The sequence below is a fragment of the Chiloscyllium plagiosum genome, chromosome 48, assembly GCF_004010195.1.
Source record: "Chiloscyllium plagiosum isolate BGI_BamShark_2017 chromosome 48, ASM401019v2, whole genome shotgun sequence".
Taxonomy (NCBI): Eukaryota; Metazoa; Chordata; class Chondrichthyes; order Orectolobiformes; family Hemiscylliidae; genus Chiloscyllium; species Chiloscyllium plagiosum.
The window spans coordinates 9,275,382-9,282,192 of NC_057757.1; positions in this window are offsets into that span (position 1 = coordinate 9,275,382).

The following is a 6,811-nucleotide window of genomic DNA, read 5'->3' on the forward strand; positions in this document are numbered from 1 at the left end:
TCCTCCAACCCTGGCAACATCCTTGTAAATCTTTTCTGAACCCTTTCAAGTTTCACAACGTCTTGCCAATAGGAAGACCAGAATTGCACGCGTTTGATAGAGACAGTGTAGAGGAAGCTTTACTCTGTATCTAATCCTGTGCTGTCCCTGTCCTGGGTGTGTTTGATGGGGACAGTGTAGAGGTAGCTTTAGTCTATATGTAATGCGGTGTTGTCTTTGTCCGGGGAGTATTTGATGGGGGGAATGGTTTAGAGGCAGCTTCACTCTGTATGTAACCCCATGCTGTCCCTGTCCTGGGAGTGTTTGATGGGAACAGTGTAGAGGAAGCTTTGTAACCCTGGGAGTGTTTGATGGGGGGACACTGTAGAGAGAGCTTTACTCTGTATCTAATCCCTTGCAATATCTGACCTGAGTGTCTCTGATGCTGATCCAGTCCCCCGTGTGTATGACCCTCATTCCGACCAGCTGGGGAGAGAGATCATACCAAAGTGTAAATTACAAAAAGTAAATTTGCTTCCCATTTGAGTGGGTTATGTTTTATATGGGCAACTCACATTTGTCTAACCACAGGCTTTGGTCTAAATTCTGAACGTATGCCTGAACGTGCACGCGTGTTACGTATTTGTGGCATGTTTTGAGCAAAATCCAATGCTTATTCGTTCAGTGTTAACTCCAAATTATAAATTTGAGCCCCATCAGAAAATGTGTGTGTTTGAACTCAGTGTGGGCCTCAGGAACCCAGCAACATGACCCTGTCCTCTTCCCCAAAATGGTTTGCTTCTATCCAGTTGCGTGTTAATCCTCAATGACACCCTGAAGAACACTCTAGAATGATGTGCACCACCTTCACCATGGCAATGGTGGGCAGCGATGCCCTAGTCTCCAAAAACATGGGCAGAAACTTCACGCCTTCTGTTGGAGCTGACTGGCACTCCCGCTCTGCCCAAGGGTGGAGCAGAGGGTATGGCTTTCGGTCCCCATTTTTCCTGTGCTCAGCAGCCCTCAGTCACTTGAGCTGACTCCCTTCCAAGCTCATTGATCTCAGGCAAGGAAACTACCCCCGAACCCCCACCCCACTGCCTCTTGCTTTGCACTACCCTTCAGCCTGAACACACACACACATAAAAACACCATTCTACTGCTTGAACCAGGTTGGAGCTGACTGAAGTCTCCCTCGCCACAGTCTGACTCTCTGTGGAAGCAGACGCTTTACCAGCACCCCCAGAGCTGCCTTACCTGACACGTCCTGAGGACTATCCAACATTCAGAAACCTGCCCCTGATTTCCAAGCTCTCCCTTGGTGAGGAACTGTAAGGGTAGGCTTTCTGGTTGGCTCCCAAGGCACTCAGGCCATTGCTAAGTCAATCCTAGAGACTTCGAGCTCTGCAGCACAGTGTGGCAGACACCTCCTGCAGCTGGTATCACCAACACCTTGGCTCATGGTACAGACTGGCACAGGGCATGCCAGTGGTAACAGGTACAGTATCTAACACTAACAAGCATTGGGACATGATGGAACCCCTCCAACAGTGAAAGGTGCAGGGGATTTGATGCCATGTTTTGACCATTCGTGCCTGGCAGTGGCCACCATGCTGTTCAGATGGGAAGGTGGAATCGCAGCAAACAGTGAACAACCTTCAACCAGTGACAGCGGCCAAACACTCACAGGACAGCGATTGAGACAAGGCTGGAGTTTCTCATTTCTACTACAGGGAGCTGGCTGCTGTCTCTTAGTCCTCTCTTTCTCTCTCTGGGAGACATCTGTACACTAACTAGTCTCTCTGAGACCCCTCTTTCTCCAGCATACATCTGTATACTGACTGATGTCTCTTCGTCACATGTCTTAGGGAGATAGCTGTCCAGTGATTGGTGTCCCTCAGTCCTCTCTCTGTCTCTCTTTCTCTCTCTCTCTGGGAGATAGCTGGACAGAGACAGGTGTCTCTCAGACCCCTCTCACTCAGAGATATCTGCCCACTGATGGTGCCTCTTGGTGTCCTCTCACTCAGTGACATATCTGTACATTGATTAGTGTCACTTGGTGACCATCTCTGTCTCTCCTTCTCTCAGGGAGGTATCTGTACACCAACTAGTGTCTCTCAATCTTTCCCCCTCTCTCTCTTTCTCAGAGATATCTGAACACTGACTGGTGTCTCTCAATCTTCTACCTCTCTGGGAAATATTTGTAACCTGATTGGTGTTTATCTGCCCCCTATCTCTCAGGGAGAAATCTGTACCTCACTCAGTGTCTCTCAGTTCTCTCTATCTCTCTCACTGTGAGATATCTGTTCAATGATGGGAGTCTCTCAGTATCCCCTCCTTCTCAGGGATACTGGCTGGTGTTTCACAGTCCCTTAGCAGACAGAGAGACGTCTGTAAACTGATTGGGAATCTCTCAGCCTCCTCTTTCTTTCTCAGAGGTTTATCTGTACAATGACTGGTGTTTTTCAGTTTCTCCCTCAGGGAGAAATCTATACAGTAACTCATGTCTCTCAGTGTGGTATCTGTACACTGACTAGTGAACTTAGATCCCTCTCTTTCAGAGTCATATCTGTAACTCGATGGGTGTTTCTCAATCAATTCTCTGTTAGATAGATCTGTATGCAGACTGGTGTCTCTCAGTCACTCTCTCTGAGGGAGATATCTGTACATTGACTGGCTTCTCTCAATCCCCTATGTTTTAGTGAAATATCTGCACGCTGACTGGTGTCTTTCAGTCCTTGTGCTCTATCTCTCTCTCTCTCTCTCTATCTCTCTCAGGCTCAGGGAGATATCTGTACACTGACTGATCTCTCTCTCTCTCTCTCTCTCAGGAAGCCATAATTTGGAGGTGCTGAAGAAGGGCTTATGCATCCTTTGATGCTGCCTGGCCTGCTGCGCTTTTCCAGCAACACATTTTTAAGCTCTGATCTCCAGCATCTGCAGTCCTCACTTTCTCCCAGGATTCTAGGACACAGAGTTTATAATAAAAGATCAAAGTGTCATACAACTGATGCGATATATTGAACAAACTGAGATTACTGTTCAGTCTTTAATCACTCACCTTGGGGATGCAGGTTTTGATTAATATGTAAATCCCAGAACTTCTTTCGAGTCACAGCCCCGAGATTACTTAAGGTTTTATCAGTGTATTTAAAAAAAGGTGATAGCTCAGAGGTGTGAGGTTAGAGTCTGTCTGTATCCCAACCCACAGTCAGACTAGTCCCATTTCCAAAGTAGTAATTTATAAAATGCAACATTGACTGACTGCCTACGGATTGTGTTTTTTGAACAAAATAGAATGTATCTGGAAATACAAATCTGCAAATGCAAATTCACCCCATAGACTTATATGTGTGGATGGGGGGAGAGTGTGTGTGTGACATAAACCCAAGATCCTGGTTGAGACCATCCTCCTGGGGACTGAACTTGGTTACCAGCCTCTGCTCAGCGACTCCACATTGTTGCTTATCCCGAAGTCCGCCTTGGAGGATGGTCACCTGATGATCTGAGGCCGAATATCCCTGACAGCTGAGGTGTTCCCCGACTGGGAGGGAACATCCCTGTCTGACGATCGTTGCATGGTGTCTATTCATCTACTTGGTCTCACCAATAAACTGTACCTCGGGGCATCCTTACCTGCAGCCAATGAGATAGACAACGTTGGCTGAGCCACATGAGTACCTGCTGTGTATGTGGTGGGTGGTGTACCCACATGTAATGGTAGTATCCATGTTGACACTCTGACACGTCTTGCGGAGGTTGCCATGACAGGGACACATGATGTTGTGGTCAGTGTTGTCCTGAAGGCTGGGCAGGTTGCTGTGAACAATGTTCAGTTTAAGGTTTGGAGGTTGTTTAAAGATGAGAATTGGAGCTGTAGGGAGGTCTTGGTGAGGTGCTCATCCTCATCGGTAACGTGTTGCAGGCTGCGAAGACCATGGCGTCGTTTCTCCATTCCCAGGAAGTACTGGACAATGAAGAGTACCCTATCGGTGGTGTCCTGCATCTGTCTCCTGAGGATCTCATTACGGTTACTTGCTGGGACACATTGGAACTGGCGATCTATGAGTTGAGCATCGTATCCCGTTCTTATGGGACCTCTTCATGTGTCCGTCACATTCCTCCTCATCTGAACAGATCCTGTGTATGTTGGGGGGGGGGGGGGCTTTGGGTGGAAGCTGGAGAAGTGCAGCATCATGAGGTGTGTTTATGGTAGAGTGAGGTACTGAGGTCCCTGTCCTTGAGATGGGTGTGTCCAAGAATGAGACTGAAGAGTAGTGCTTGATGGTGGGATGAAACTTGTTGATATCACTGTGTTGCTGTTTCAGTGATTCCTCGCCATGGGTCTGGTGGAAGAAAATGCCGTCAATGTATCTGGTTGGTCAGAAGTCCTGCACAGCAAAGAAGCCTTGCTCAAACTAGTGCATGAAAATGTTGGCATATTGGGGTGCAAATTTGGTCCCCATGGCTGTTCTGTGTGTCTGGATGAAGAACTAGTTGTCGAAGGTGAAGACGTGGTCGGGTTTGAAGGGGATGAGTTGTAGGACGGTGCTCGGAGATTGGCAGTTGTTGGTAGTGAGTGATGAGACTGTTGCCACGATGCCATCATTGTGGGGGATGCTGGTGTCGAGTGCTGAAACATCCATTGGGATGAGGAATGTTTCGCATTCACACACACATACACACACACACACATGCACATGTTTACACATACACATTCCTACACGCTCACTTGCACAAACACACACACATGCACATGTTTACACATACACATTCCTACACGCTCACTTGCACACACACGTGCACACACACACACGCGCGTGCACACACGCACACACGTGTCTTTTGTTCAAAAAGCACACAATCTGTCAGTCAATGTTACATTTTATAAATTCCTACTTTGGAATCTAGGTTGGTGCAATACATCGCATCAGTTGTATGGCACTTTGATCTTTGACGATAAATTCTGTGTCCAATGATCCATCCACACTAGCTACCTGACAAAGGAACAGTGCTCCAAAAGTATATACTTTCAAATAAACCTGATAGACGATAACCTGGCATTGTGGGATTTTAAACTCTCTCAGGGAGATATCTGTACACTGACTGGTATCGTTCAGATCCCACACCCCAATCCCTATCTCAGGGAGATATCTGTACACTGACTGGTATCACTCAGAACCCCCTCCCTCTCAGGGAGATATCTGTACACTGGCTGGTGTCACTGAGTACCCCCTCTCTCTCAGGGAGTTATCTTTACACTGACTGGTATCGTTCAGATCCCACACCCCAATCCCTATCTCAGGGAGATATCTGTACACTGACTGGTATCTCTCAGATCCCACTCCCCAATCCCAATCTCAGGGAGATATCTGTACACTGACTGTGTCTCTCAGATCCCACACCCCACTCCCTATCTCAGGGAGATATCTGTACACTGACTGGTGTCACTCAGAACCCCCTCCCTCTCAGGGAGATATCTGTACACTGGCTGGTGTCACTCAGAACCCCCTCCCTCTCAGGGAGGTATCTGTACACTGGCTGGTGTCACTGAGTACCCCCTCTCTCTCAGGGAGATATCTGTACACTAACTGGTATCGTACAGATCCCACACCCCAATCCCTATCTCAGGGAGATATCTGTACACTGACTGGTATCGTTCAAATCCCACATCCCAATCCCTATCTCAGGGAGATATCTGTACACTGACTGCTGTCTCTCAGTGACCCTTCTCTCTGTCGGGGAGATACCTGTACACGCTGGAAATGTGTTGCTGGAAAAGCGCAGCAGGTCAGGCAGCATCCAGTGAACAGGAGAATCGATGATTCGGGCATAAGCCCTTCTTCAGGAATATCTCCCAGTACCCCCTCTCTCGCAGGGAGATATCTGTACACTGCCTGGTGTCACTCAGTACCCCCTCTTTCTCAGGGAGATATCTGCACGCTGGCTAGTGTCACTCAGTACCCCCTCTCTCGCGCAGGGAGATATCTGTACACTGGCTGGTGTCTCTCAGTACCCCCTCTTTCTCAGGGAGATATCTGTACACTGGCTGGTGTCACTCAGTACCCCCTCTCTCTCAGGGAGTTATCTGTACACTGGCTGTTGTCACTTAGTACCCCCTCTCTCGCAGGGAGATATCTGTACACTGACTGGTGTCTCTCAGTACCCCCTCTCTCTCAGGGAGATATCTGTACACTGGCTGGTGTCACTCAGTACCCCCTCTCTCGCAGGGAGATATCTGTACACTGACTGGTGTCTCTCAGATCCCTGTCTCTCAGGGAGATATCTGTACACTGACTGGTGTCACTCAGTACCCCCTCTCGCAGGGAGATATCTGTACACTGGCTGGTGTCACTCAGTACCCCTCTGTCTCACAGGGAGATATCTGTACACTGACTAGTGTCACTCAGTACCCCTCTCTCTCACAGGGAAGTATCTGTACACTGGCTGGTGTCACTCAGTACCTCCTCTCTCACAGAGAGGTATCTGGACACTGGCTGGTGTCACTCAGTACCCCCTCTCTCTCAGGGAGATATCTGTACACTGATTGGTGTCACTCTGTACCCCCTCTCTCTCAGGGAGATATCTGTACACTGACTGGTATCGTTCAGATCCCACCCCCAATCCCTATCTCAGGGAGATATCTGTACACTGGCTGGTGTCTCTCAGATCCCACGCCCCAATCCCTATCTCAGGGAGATAGCTGTACACTGACTGGTGTCTCTCAGATAGACAATAGACAATCGGTGCAGGAGTAGGCCATTCAGCCCTTCGAGTCTGCACCGCCATTCAATATGATCATGGCTGATCATTCCTAATCAGTATCCTGTTC